We start from the raw sequence: 14,968 nt of genomic DNA, 5'->3' as shown, positions 1-14,968 counted from the left end.
TGCATCAATGACAGAGTGCATCAAGCATGTGCTTAAGGCCACTGAGGAAGACGCCTTTCACATGCTTACAGAGCTGGTGGCAGTTCCTGGCCCTACGAGGTTGGGACGGTGGGCCAACACCGCTCGCGGCGGGGGCTAGCCAGCCACCTAATTTTTATCTGTTGTAGGCCGTCATTGCACCCACCACCACTTCGGTGGTGGTGGACGATGGCCGTTGTAGCGGCGCGCGTCTTTCTTTTCCTCTTCTTTTTTTCTTCTCTGTTTTCTCTTCTGTCCAGAGAAGAAAAAAAAAGAAGGAGGGAGAGAAAGACGCGCGCCCCTACAACGGCCATCGTCCGTCACCACCGAAGTGGTGGCGGGTGCAATGACGGCCTACAACAGCTTCTCTTCTGTCCCGAACGAAGAGGCTTCCGTGTGCTGTGCGATGTCAGCGCACGTTAAAGATCCCCAGGTGGTCGAAATTACTCCGTAGCCCTCCCCTACGGCTCCTCTTTCTCTCTTTCCACTTTCACTCCCACCTTCCTCCCTTTCCTTACGGCGCGGTTGCGGTGTCCACAGAAAACAAGTGAGACAGTTACCGCGCCTTTCCCTTCCTATAAATAAATCAGTTCTCTTCTGTCCGCACGAGGCAGCGGAGGTGGCTCAGCTACAGAGCCATAGCAGGCCCGTGCATTTTCGTTTCCTTCTTCCTACAGCCACAACAACAACAACAACATGCTTGCCGCCAAAAGCCCCACCTCTGTCAGCGAGGTCATCAACCTATGCCAGGGTTATGGCGACTTGCGCCGAGAGCGAGTCTTCTCTAGGTCTCCCTCAACACAGGCTACGACGCTTAATAACATTGTCGTTTCGAGAGAAGGGTAGGCAATGGTTCTCTTATGCTCCATAGTGGATGGATGGAAAAACTTTATTTTCGTCAGAGAGCATGTATGGATGGTTCCGTGTTAGATGGCCATCAACCCATGGCTGACGGCGACCTGGGTGGCCCACTCCACGGCCCTGGTCTGGACGACCGGGTCTGAGCTGGCCAACACGGCCTCCCACTGCTCGAAGGAAGGATCACGCATAATACCCGCCGGTGGCGGTGCTATGCTACAGCTCCATAATATGTGGTCATAGGTTGCCAATTCCTGACACCATTTGCACTCCGGCTGAATGTCCGGGTAGATTTTGCTCAACACGTATGGGTTGAAAAAACATCTAGTCTGCAATCGTCGCCAGGCGCATTCCTGCGCCTTCACCAATTGCTTGTCCGGGGGTGGGTAAATCCTCCGCTCAAGTTTGAAATGATTAGTAATGTCATGAAAGGATACCAGCCCATCTCTCGTGGACCTTCCCGGAACGTCCGGCTCACCTACTCGGCTGACGAAACCGCGAGCATTCATGTGAGCCGTCTCGTTCCCAGGATTCCCAGAGTGTGCTGGTACCCAGACAATTTCCGCCTCCGTAGTCCCTCGCCCCGTGGCTCGATTCAGCAATCGCGCAGCTGTGACAGATATTCTGCCCCTCGCCAAATTTCGGATGGCTGTTTTGGAATCGCTGAAGATCAAGTCAGCATTACTACTAGTAATAGCTAGTGCTATCGCCGCTTCCTCTGCAGTTTCTGGGGAGCGGGTTTTGACTGATCCGGAGGCGATCAAGCGTCCCCGCCCGTCCACCACCGCAATTGCAAATGCGTCCTTGTCCCTATACTCGGCGACATCTACATATACTGCCCCGTTTTACTTCCCGTAATTAACATGTAAAGCTTTGGCTCTTGCCTTCCTGCGGTCCTCGTGATGTATTGGATGCATGTTCTTGAGCAAAGGTTTTATGTACAAGCCCTTGTGCATTTCCCGCCTAATCTGAATTTTAGTGTCACCAGCTGGAGCGTCAACTCCAATGCCTATCCTTTCCAATATGTCCCTTCCTGCTTTTGTTTTTGAAAGCCTACCGAGCTGCATCACCAAGTGCGCCTCCCGTAGTTCTTCTAGGGTGTTGTGCACCCCTAAACCCAGCAGCCTTTCGGTAGACGCATTGTGAGGTAACCCAAGGGCCGCTTTATATGCCTGCCTAATCATAGCCTTCACCTTGCCTTTTTACGTCGCGTCCAACTTCAAATAAGGCGTCGCATACATTATTCTACTGAGCACAAACGCCTGCACCAGCTTACACAAGTCCTTTTCCTTAGCACCTCTCTTACGATTAGCGATTCTCATGATTAGCCTCACGGTAGCATTGACCGTATTTTTAAGCCTTTTCAAGGACTCGCTATTTTTCCTGTTAGTCTGCAGATACATACCCAGGATCCTGATCGTTTGGACCTCAGCGACCGGTACGCCCCCCACTTTGACCTCTAAAGACGGTGGCGGCACATAGTGCCTCGCATGTATCCCTCTTGGCTTGTCCCTCAGCACAAAAAGCTCGGACTTGGGCTGAGAGCACGAGAGTCCTGCTTCCCCTGCTAGCTCCTCAACAATATCCACCGCGTGCTGTAGAGTTTCTTCCAAATGTGCGTCACTGCCTCTTGTTACCCAAAGAGTTATGTCATCCGCATAAAATGTATGTTTAAGTCCCGATATCCCTTGCAGCCTGGGTGGTATCTTGATCAATGCGAGATTAAATAGGAACGGCGATAATACCGACCCTTGCGGTGTCCCCCTGCCCCCCAATGGGAAGGAATCCGATTTCATTTCTCCGACTATAATCTCCGCAGTCCTACCCTCCAGACACGATCTGATGTACCGGAAGGTTCTACCCCCCGGTCTTATGTCCGATAGGTTCCTCAATATTGCCTGATGGGTAACATTGTCAAAGGCCTTAGTTAGGTCGAGCCCCAAGATAGCCTTGGTGCCCGTGCCGTACCCAGGATCAACCACGCCTTTTTTTAGCTGTATCATGACGTCTTGCGTTGATAAATTAGCCCTGAAACCAATCATTGTTTCAGGTATCAACTCCTTGTCCTCTACTTAACCCTGAAGCCTGTTCAGGACCACATGCTCCATCAATTTGGCTAAACACGACGTTAGCGAGGTGGGACGCAGATTCTCAATGCAGAGCTTCTTCCCTGCTTTATGAATAAATGTAATCCTAGCATGCTTCCACTCTGGCGGAATCTCCCCGGCCACCCAAAATTTATTCATCAAATTCGTGAGTGCCCCTACTCACTTGAAATCCAGGTTCCTCAGCATCTTATTAGTAACCCCGTCCAGACCCGCTGCTGACGTGGTACGAAGCTGACCCATCCAGAATCAGCAGTTTGTCCGTGAGGAGGTCGTTCGACAGCTGTCTCTGCTTCCCTCTGTTCCAACCCCACCATCATATTTGGCACCGACATTTCAGCACATGATTCGGGAGCAAGTGTCGGACGCTTTGCCTCCAGTTTGTCAACCGCCTGCCGTTGCGGTTCCTCCTGTTGTAGCGCCGCTTACTTACGCTGAAACATCCCGACAGCCACCGCCAGTGTTTACTGCTTTTCGACCTTCCACTCGAGTCATTCCCGCTCCTGCTGTTTAGCCGCGCCCCCGCGTTTCCAACCATGGCGAACATCAGACAACTTGCCGATTTGCTATGTCTCTGATATCGCTGGACACCCCGCTGTTCTGTCATGACCTCATTTGACGACTCCGACCACCGAGCATACGCGTACGACTCTCCTCGGCATTTTACCCGAACCCCGACTTTTGAGCCCATCGACTCTATTTTAGGATGGAACATCTTGTGCCGACATAACAAAATTCCTATAAAGAAAAGGTGTTAGCAAGGAGACACAATCTCCCCAGTACTATTCACAGCGTGTTTAGAGGAAGTATTCAGAGACTTGGAATGGGAGCAGTTAGGGATAAGGGTAGATGGAGAATACCTCAGTAATCTGCGGTTTGCTGATGACATTGCCTTGCTAAGCAACTCGGGGGATGAACTGCAAATAATGATTGATGACCTAGACAGGAAAAGTAGAAAGGTAGGCTTGAAAATTAATATGCAGAAGACTAAGGTAATGTTCAACAGCCTCGGGAAGGAACAGCAGTTTACATTAGGTAGCGAAATACTGGAAGTAGTAGGCGAATATGTCTACTTAGGACAGGTAGTACCGCAGATCCGGACCACGAAAAGGAAATAACAAGAAGAATAAGATTGGGATGGAGCGCATTTGGCAAGCACTCGCAGATTATGACTAGCAGCTTACCGGTATCGCTCAAGAGGAAAGTATACAACAGTTGCATCTTGCCTGTACTCTCCTATGAGGCTGAAACGTGGAGGCTAACCAAGACAGTTCTACTTAAGTTGAGGACAACCCAGAGGGCTATGGAACGAAAAATGGTAGGGGTAACATTAAGAGATAGAAAGCGTGCAGAGTGGGTCAGAGAAATAACTCAAGTTATCGACATTCTAGCAGAAATTAAGAAGAAATGGACATGGACAAGACATGTAGTGCGAAGAGAGGATAACCGGTGGTCGCTGAGGGTAACAAACTGGATTCCAAGGGAAGGAAAGCGTAGCAGGGGGCGGCAGAAAGTTAGGTGGGCGGATGAGATTAAGAAGTTCGCAGCGGTCAAATGGATGCAGCTAGCACAGAACCGGTTTAAGTGGAGAAATATGGGAGAGGCCTTCGCCCTGCAGTGGGTATAATCAGGCTGATGATGATGATGATGATTATCTTGTGCCGACATCGCGCCATAATTCATTGCGTTCGTGCCGAAGTCGAGCTTTCTCCGCTGTGCAGCGCACCGACCGCCGCTAACGTTTCTGGGGCGCCGAATGCCACGTTGCTGATGCTACCGATATACCTCCTTCATCTGGTGCTGTTGGATCTATAAACTGCGCCTCTCTTTGTGACTGTGCAGTGCTCTTTAACCCATCTTCTTGTTTCGTCTAGCGAAGATGTCTTCCTCTGCTCTGCTCCGTCCTTAGTGTACAAAGGAGCCGCACGAAAAAAAAAAGATTTATTTATAGGAAGGGAAAGGCGCGGTAATTGTCTCACTTGTTTTTTGTGGACACCTGAATCGCGCCGTAAGGGAAGGGAGGGAGGTGGGAGTGGAAGTGGAAAGAGAAAAAGAAGAGCCGTAGTGAAGGGCTATGGAGTAATTTCGACCACCTGGGGATCTTCAACGTGCGCCGACAGCGCACAGCATACGGACGCCTCTTCGTTTCGCCTCCATCGAAACGCAGCCGCCGAGGTCGGGTTTGAACCCGGGTACTCCGGCTCAGTAGTCGCGTAGCTATTAGTAATAATTCTCTCTACCCACTCACTTTGCAACTTGCTGAGTGCGTTCGGGATGCCGAAACTCTTCGTTCCGAACATTTCGTTTTCATCCCGCCGCCTCTCTCCACCTGCGCCGATACAATCTCCGACAGCGCCAGTGCCCTCAGCCCACCTCGTTTCTCGTTGCCTACATCGCTTCCGGCTGCCTTCGAGAAAAACATCGACAGTGCTCTATCTCCTCATAAACGTACCAAGCTCCTCGACTTGCTGAACCGATTTCGCGCTTGTTTTGATATTCAGCAGCCAACTTTGTGTCGCACAACCCATGACATCTACACTGGTACGCACGCCCCATTACGGCAACGTCCTTATTGTGCCTCAGTTTCGGAGTGCGCAATTAATAATACAAAAGTCAGCGAGATGCTCAGTAGAGGTGTCAGTAAGCCTTCCAGTAACCCCTGGGCGTCCCCGGTCGTTTTCGTTAAGAAGACGGGTCTATTCGAGACTACCGCCACCTCAATGCGATCACACGCAAGGACGTCTATCCTCTACAACGCATGGACGACGCACTGGACACTCTGCATGAAGCGGAATTTATGTCCTCAATTGTTTTACGATCTGGCTACTGCCAAGTTTCAATGGCTGGGGAAGGTCGTCCCAAGAGAGCTTTTGCCACTCCTGATAGGCTCTATGAGTTGAAAGTCCTGCCGTGTGACCTGTGTAACGCGCCCGCCCTCTTTTAACGCATGATGTACAATATTCTCCACGGTTTGAAGTGGCATACATGTCTTTGCTACTTTGATGATATTATCGTAATTTGATTGAACTTCGCTACCCACCTGACTCGCCTTGAAACTGTGTTGAAATGTCTTAGCGACGCCGGTCTACAGCTCAGTCTGAAAAAGTGTCCTTTCGCCGCTCGTCAACTCTCGATTTTAGGGAATTCAGTGTCGAAGAATGGCATCCTTTCTGATCCATCTAAACTTCGCGCTGTCGCTGAGTTCCCAAACCGAACATCTATCAATCAACTACAGGGCTTTATAGGCTTTTGCTTCTATTTTAGGCGTTTCGTTCGGAACTTTGCTACCATCATTGCCCCTCTAATGCGACTTCTAAGCGCGCAAAACGATCTTAATGTCTGATAGCAGGATTGTGATACTGCCCTAAAAAAATCGCGCACGACCCTTATCTCCCCCCGCCCCCGTTATTACGCCATTTTTACCCGGATACTTCTACCGAAGTGCACACCGATGCCAGCGGCGCCGGCCTTGGTACTGTTCTTGCCCAACGAAAATCCCGCGTTGATAAATACGTTCCGGCGTACGCAAGTTGAATCTTGACCAAGGCGGAACCAAGTACTCGGTGACAAAAGAAATGATTGACCATGGTTGGGGGCTTCAAAAATTTCGACCGTCCTTGTATCGGCGCCGCATCGATGTTGTTATAGACCACCACGCTTTGTGTTGGTTGCCTTCACTGAAAGACCTCACAAGCCGTCTCGCCCGCTGGTCGCTCAGACTACAAGAACCTGATATCCGCGTCATCCATCGTACAGGGCGCAAGCACTCAGACGCTGACGCTTTAACTCGCTCGCCGGTACCGCCTGACGCTCCGTTGTCCCCTGCCTCAAGCTCTGCCTTATCTCCCTTGTCCATCGACTAGATGCCATCGGAACAGCGCAAGGATCCGTGGCTAGTTTCACTCATCGATCTTCTCACGAACTTGTCACTTTCGTCTGCCCCTCGTACCCTTCGTCATCAGCGCAACATTTGGCCCTTCGTGACCGTCTCCTTTATCGACGCAACTATATGCCAGATGGCCGTAAGTGGCTTCTCGTCGTACCTCGCCACCTCGGTACTGATATCTGCGCATCTTCCCATAACGATCCCCGGTGTGGCCATGTGAGTGCGTTTCAGACTTACGAACGTTTGCTACAGAGCTTTTATCGGCGTAGTATGTATACCTTCGTCAGTAGGTATGTCCGCTCGTGCATTGACTGCCGGCGTCGCAAGCTTTCTGTCCCCCATCCTCCAGCTCCACTACAGCCTCTGCCATGCCCATACCGACCATTCGATCGTGTCGGAATCGATTTGTATGGACCTCTAGCTGGCCTACACACCCGCTGGGAATCATTGGATTGTCGTGGCTGTCGATCACTTTGCTCCCTGCGCAAAAACAGCAGCACTTAGGATACCACCGCATCCAATATCGCACCCTTTCTTGTTCACAACTTCATTCTGTGGCACGGGCCCCCCGTGAATTTTTATGCGATCGAGGCAAATCCTTCTTATCTGAGGTTGTTGAAGCGCTCCTATACAAATGTCGAACCATCCACCGGACAGCTAGCGCCTACTACTCTCATACCAATGTACTCACGGAGCGCTTCAATCCCACACTAGGGGACATGTTTTCCGAGTACATCGCCTACAATCACTCCGACTGGGAGAAGATTTTCCAATTTATAGCCTACGCCTACAACACCGCTGTTCAAGCAATTACCGGATTCACAAATTTTTGTCTGCTGTATGGCCGTGAAACTCCGTCCCCTCTCCACACCATCCTCCCCTACCGTTCTGACATCTCAAAGTATACATCGCTTTCAGCAGCTGTCAGACACGCTAAATAATACCGCCAGCTGGCTCGTTCTCCTACTTCGCTATACCAAGCCTAGAAGAACGCGCAAAGTGACAGCAGACACTCTGCTGACAAGTTTTTTCCCCGGGTTCGCGTATGGCTCTGGGTGCCATCGACACCACCGGGCCTGTCCAGCAAGTTTATTGCCAAGTACAACGGACCGTACCTTGTGCTGCAACAAATTCCTCCTGTAAATTACCTTGTTGAACAGCTAGCAGCTTTCACTGACATTCGCTGCCGTGTACGTGATATCGTTCACGTCAACCGTTTGTAACCCTATTACGATCCCGCTATCATTTCGTCTCCTTGAGTCGCCAGGATGGCTTCTTTTTCTACGGGGGCCGTTATGATTATGTGGACAAATGGTTGAGGGAGAGAAACAAGTACGCTTGGGCGGCCTAGCGTCTACAAGCTAAGCACCACTACTCCGGTCCTGTCCGCTACCAGTGCCTAAACCCCCGCTTAACAGACCACGCAGAAGCTTTTCGTGCAGGATGGGCTGCCATTGTTTCATTTAGGCAAAATGGAATGTCGAAAGATGAGGATGTGTGGGAAAGCTAAGACTACTTGTATACGAGAGCAGTTTTTCAGCTGTCGGAATTATATAAATACAAACCAAAATCTATACCAAACACTTTTAGAACATCGCATTGTAAACTGTGTAGCGTTAAAATCATGATGACATATTGCTGTGTTGTGCCATCCAGTCTCAAACATCCTGCTAGGCATTTTTCTGGAGAAAATTAGGTTACGAAATAAAACAAAGCAAGATATTTGTGGTTATTGCATCCACTGTAAAAACGTATTCAACAGCTGTAATACTGATCAAGAAAATGTCGAAAAGTACAAGCTTCACATACTCAAATTGCATCACAAGCAACAAATTGTGCGCGCATTTTATTAAACATTTTGATTATGTGAATCTTGTACCCTCGTACCATTTCATCAATAAATATGAACAGCTGTAGCATAGGTGCTTAAATTGAATAAAATGACGGCACATTTTTTGCTTTGTTTTATTTCGGAACCTCATTTTCTCATTTTCTCCGAGAACATGCCTAGGAGATTCAGACTGTATGGCACAACACAGCAATATGGCATCATGACTTTAGCGTTACGCAGCTTAAAATGCGATGTTCTAAAGGTATTTGGTGTAGATTTTAGTTTGAATTTACATCAATCCGACAGCTAAAAACTGTGCTCTCTTATCCAACTAGCCCTGGCTTTCCCACACATCATCATCATCATCATCATCATCATCATCAGCCTGACTACACCCACTGCAGGGCGAAGGCCTCACCCATATTTCTCCACTTAATCCGGTTCTGTGCTAGCTTCATCCACTTGACCCCTGCGAACTTCTTGATCTCATCCGCCCACCTAACTTTCTGCCGCCCCCTGCTACGCTTTCCTTCTCTTGGAATCCGGTTTGTTACCCTAAGCGACCATCGGTTATCCTTATTTCTCATTACATGTCCTGCCCATGCCCATTTCTTCTTCTTAAATTCCACTAGAATGTCAGTAACTTAGTTATTCCTCTGACCCACTATTAGTGAGGTTAGAAGGCCGAGTGAGGCATATACTGTACTAAAGGATGAGCATGTACTGTGTTATCGAGGTTTACCAGAGAGGCGACAACTAGGAGTAGGTTTCCCACACATCCTTATCCTTCAATCGACATTTCGTTTTGCCAAATAGAAACGATGGCAGCCTATCCTGCACGGAAAGCTTCTGGCACAGCGCAAAGAGTGTTGCAGTTCTCGATCGAAGGTGATTAGTTTTGCTTTAGGCATGTATTGCGTCCGGCCCATTTAAAAGAAAAAAAACTATGCCGGGATACTTAACCTCCTTAAGATTGCCACTCGACAGCGCTAATGGCTCCCGTCAGCATGCTTCTCCTGTGAATTCTGGTCCGCGTGCATGCCTTTAGCTACTCGCCTAATCGGTAAGCTTAATCGCTAGCTTTCTTTTTATCAAACACATACTGGTTATCATGCAATCGTAAATACGGCATTGCATAAAATAGCCCTTTACGATAGATGCATTTCAGCGCTAATGGAGGCGCTGAAATGCATTTTTCTTGAGGCCTGTATTGCCCTCCTGTTTGGTCTCTATTGCCTGCAGTATAACCAAGCTGTATGGATGTGCTTCTTGGCCAGTGGGTGGTGGGCCCAACTCTCCTTTTAAGGCTGACCGAAAGGAGGTCTCTGACCTCCCCCCCCCCCCCTCACCTTAATCGTAAAGGCTAAGCCTGAGCTCTAACCCCCTACCAAGTCGACCATGTCATCTGGTCTTGTAGCCTCGCTCAATTCGACGAACAATCAAGGCACGACCATGCTGCTTTTCTCTGCTTCTTGGTTTTGACGTCATTGGTACGCCAGAATACCAGTCACCATATGTAGAAATAATTTGGAAGCGCATCTTACTTCTTATAAACATAAACGTTGTTACGTCCGCACGGCAGCATTCGGGCCAGACTCGCAAGGGGTGCGAACCGCCGCAACTTAGCGTGCAATTTCTGGTTCTTCGCGTTGCCCGGCATGCAAGCAAGCATAGCGAGCAAAAAGCGCTGAAAAACGTACCTTGGCGAGCACGCTATCCACGCGGTGATCAGGCACAAGCGGAAAACAATCAAAGCGATCTGCGCACCAGCTATCGCCAGCCGCAGTAATCCTACCGAGAGCGTTATCTCGAAACCGATTATTATAGCTTCACGACGCTGATTGCAGTCCAGGCCACGCGTTCTGTCATTCGTGTTATGTTTGTGGGCGGCTGTACCCTCTTTGCCAAACGTAACGTTGCAGCCCCGCCGGCTGGCGCGGGGCCGAGCGGTGACGCGGTGGTGGCATCGGTGGCCGCTGCTCACTAGCAGCGAGTGTAAAGTGGCTTACGTAATTCTACGCTCTCGCTACCCTCGCTATCTTTCTTGGCATGCTCAGGAGATGCTCGATAAAATCATGGAATCCCAAACCATCATACAGCAGAAAATTTCAGAACTGAAAACATTTCGGAGTAAGCTAGAAATATCTCTCAGCCCCTTAGCAACCAGACTAGATAACATAGAACATCTGTTTGGCGACTTCGAAGCCGGTGTTGAACCACTTGCTCTAATCGAACAGCATACGAATTCGCTACAACAGTCATTTTTCAAGCAACATCAAAAGCTCACCGACCTTGAGGATCGCAGTCGTCGCTCAAATTTGTTTATACGCGGCATAATGACAGATACCTCTTAAACTGAAGAGGAGCTTAAAAATCAGGTTATTTGTCACGCCTTTGAAAAATGTCTTGGTGTCTCAACATCATCCATTGCCCGTAAACATGGAATGGGACAAGCAAATAACACAAACAGCCCTGTAATCGCATTCTTCCAAGATTTTAATAAAAAAAGGGTGCGTATGCCGATGTTAATAAACTTAAACTCCATACAAAATGATTATTCCAAGGAGACATTAGCAAATCTTGTAAACCAAAGCTAAGGATCGAAAGAAGGCTTATCTTGTCATGAGAAGCTCAAAATTGGCAAAAACATGTACGCTTGGAACGATTCAACTGAAGATTAAATTAGCCTCTCTCCTCTCTCTTCTAGTAACTCAGATTGATAGACCGCCTCAATTAACCCAGCTCTTCGTGACCTGATTATGTTAAACATAAATGCCCATAGCATAGCGAAACAGACAACTGCCCTTGAGATGGCTCTGTTTACTCACAGTCCCGATATAGTTGTTATAACCGAGACTTGGCTTCACTCTGGTATCACTAATTATGCATCTTTCCTCCACCATACACTGTATTTAGGTGCGACAGGGGGTCACGATGAGGTGGCGTAGCCGCTTTACTAAAACTGATCGTTTCCTCTATAGTTTTAAATTTACCAGAAGTGAAAGTCTTCCTCTGAAAATCACCTATCTTGGCTCCACTTTCATCTTATGTGCACTGTATAGGTGTCCTAATTCAGACCTGGCCTCTTTCTTACAGCACTGCTGTCGAAAGTTGCGTTCATTTTTGTCGCGTTCTTGTCTTATCGGTAACGTTAATGCATCAATGAGGGTTATGGTGTATTTATTTTACACGACTTGAAAACTTTTTCCGTTGGAATCTCAGAGTATGTAGTGTCTTCAGCGGCTGCTATTCGATCTGCGAGATTTAGTAGGAGCGGCGCCAAAGAAGTGTAGCAAGTAGAGGAAATAGACTTCTCATCGCAACGCGTGACAGAGGTCCCCGTAGTGCTTCCTTTGACGTCAAAAGTGAATTCACTGTAGCGTACTTAGTGACTCATTCATAACCAACTCGTCGCTCTTCCCACCCGAAGAGACATGAATATGAGCTCCGAGTTGGTGAAAGTGACTAGAGCGATGAAAGCCGAATGAAGATTCTAAATGGAGTCCGTGTGAAGCAAGTTCGAAGTGCCTCCATCGAGTATGAGTGCAGGCGAAGGAAGGAGACTTTTTATTTCTTGCTTCGTATTTAAAATAAACACAAGAATGAAAAAGCGAAAGTTACGCCGGCGGCACAAAAACGCTGAGAGAAAAGTATGCTATGATAAAGGCCAACGTGCATGACGGGGTGGTCGCTATGCAACCTATAGAGCCGAGGGCCGCTTGCCCCCCTGCGGAGCGTCTTTGAAGTCGTCAAGTCCCTCGGAAGGCACGTCCTCTTTGGCTGGCCGTTTCTTCTTATTTCATTCCGGGCAGCACGAGTCGTTAGGCGCCCCGCCGTCTATCTTGCAGAAGCAGGCTGCGTCTCGTCGCATCCTCCCTCGACGGCCCTCTAGCTCCGGAAGGAAGGCTCGCCCCATTTCCTAGCGAGATGTGGGCTGTAATCCGGACGGCCGCTCCGGAGTGGAGCGAATAGAGCTAGGAACTGAATTTTTGATGCATGCAAATGGCAACAAGCTAGCTTCACTAGATTTTCTGTTGCTCTTGCCCCTTCCCATTCATTTATTTTTTCTTCCCTTTCAGTGAGCCATCAGTTCAGCGGAATTTCTCTTGCCACAGACGAAGTCCTCGACGTGACAGAGACATAGCCAAGGGAAGTGGGTCCGCTGTCTTTGAAGTCCCATAAACAGAAAGTGGCCACCGTTAAGTACTATAGCATTTGCGCATCTCTAACGACAGAGCTGCGTTAACATTTTTGAATCTTTCAAGAACACATTCTAGGTAAAATCTCCGAGATATTTGTGCTAACTGCTGTTTTGACTACCTTTAGGTTAGCGGCACATTTTACGAATAAAAAGGTACATCTGTTTAGTTCACTGTTTTCTTAATTTACTTGAAATGACCCGAATTTAGAAAAAGCGGTATGTGTTGCAGTTAGCCAGCATCTTTCTGGCTGTCTGTTCTAGCCATAGCGACGTTATGTATTGATCGCCGACAAGAAAAATCTAGCAATTTTCTACGTTAGTCATACGTGCTATAGTGCGACTTTTTCAATTGGTGCACTTATTGACACCATCGGCCAGCAATGTCGATTTTAAAGCATGCCATAGCTGCTTACGGTGATAGCTCCGACGAGCAGCTGCTATCGACTAGCGGAGGCTTGCTAAGCAAGCTGCGAGTAGCTGTGCCAAATAAACTAAGGCATATCACTTTGGAATGTTTTTTTTTTTCTTGTCATGAAAATAAACTGCGCTCAATGGAGGACAAAAATAAATTTAGAGGATGCCACTTCGCTTCGTTTTCATGGCGAGGTTTGTATAGGTTATGAAGTCAAACTGATAATAATACAGCATCAAGAGCAGCAACACTTCGCACACAAAACGATACAGAACCAATATAACGATCGACAAGCGATTAACTTTCCCTAAATAAACATGGCTGCAGTGCACTTTCGAACGTTCCTATCATTTCAGGTTAGCACTCTGCTACGCGAATGATTGTATTTATTTGTTGGTCGAGGAAGAAGCAGATTATCAGGGTTTGCACTCTTTAATTATATGCCAATACTTACAAAATGAAGCATATATAAGGTTTAGAAAAAATAATTGTGCGGTATTAACTTTATGAACGGCACAAAATTTGTGTCCCTTGTTTGCCGTAAGCCACAGTTAGGTGAACGATGCTCATAATATATTAATATATTCATTTATTAGCTACTGCGCGTCGGCAAATACTTAAGGCAGTGATGCCTATTACAGTGTATACCTTCGCTTTTGAAGCTATCCTGAAAGGAGACTGAAGCACAAGTTTACCTGTTTAGGACACCTTTTGTTTAATGAGTCAGCTTTGCGACATTATAAAATACCGTTATGCACACCTGGACGAGAATGGTCTACGCTTCTGGTGCTCAGCGAAGCATTCCTGGTAAATGTTCTCCTGCGCCTGTCTCGAGCAGTTAAATGTTTTCGATTACAGTGTCTAGGAGATAGTGATATGTGGTAAGATGCTTTTCACAATCACTTTATTTGGCATTCCTCACGGTATAGAAATAAAATGAGAGGACAAGGAATAAAAGCTGCTGTCTAAGCAGCTTGACGAAGGCCCTTGCCGCTTTTGATGGCAGCGTACAGCGGCAACAATCATACATTGGTTAAAATTTGGGTAGAAACATAGCTGAAATATGGAGAACTGTAAAATGTAATCAGTTTTCCTGCTAATAATATGACAAATTGTACAAGCTCTATTTACAGATCATAAAATTATCATTTTATGCGTAGGTTGTGCACAACAGTACAGAAAATATAAGAAATAGGAAATGCACATAAAGATCAAGCATTTATACAAATCAACACACTCATACATATGTCCAAACGTCTATGCACCATACATAGAAAATCTATGCAACTTATACATGCTTGAAAAGTTAAAATGCATGTACAGGAAACTTTTTTTTATTTGCTTGTTGGAATGCCCATTTCTAATCTGACACTTTATACTGTTAAACTTATACAATATCTAGCGAGTGCGTGTTTCGTTTTTCTTATATCTCTAAGACTGTGTTATTAATTGTGTTTAATAATGCTGGCAAGTGATATTCTAGTCTATTGAAACCGTTATTCGTACGCGAAATGGGGACAAGCTAAGTATTCATGTTTCTCATTTTGTAGGGAACTTCCAAAGTTTGTCTTAGATTGCACAGCGATAGAAAGCATGTTTTTATACCTAATACTTACAGGTAAAATTATATAGGTGAAGTACAGGCAGTATATTATAT

This window comes from Amblyomma maculatum, chromosome 10 (assembly GCF_055883805.1).
Source record: "Amblyomma maculatum isolate TAMU_Amacu chromosome 10, ASM5588380v1, whole genome shotgun sequence".
In the NCBI taxonomy this organism is placed as follows: domain Eukaryota; kingdom Metazoa; phylum Arthropoda; class Arachnida; order Ixodida; family Ixodidae; genus Amblyomma; species Amblyomma maculatum.
The sequence above is the reverse complement of the archived record's forward strand: the minus strand, read 5'-3'. Positions refer to the sequence as shown.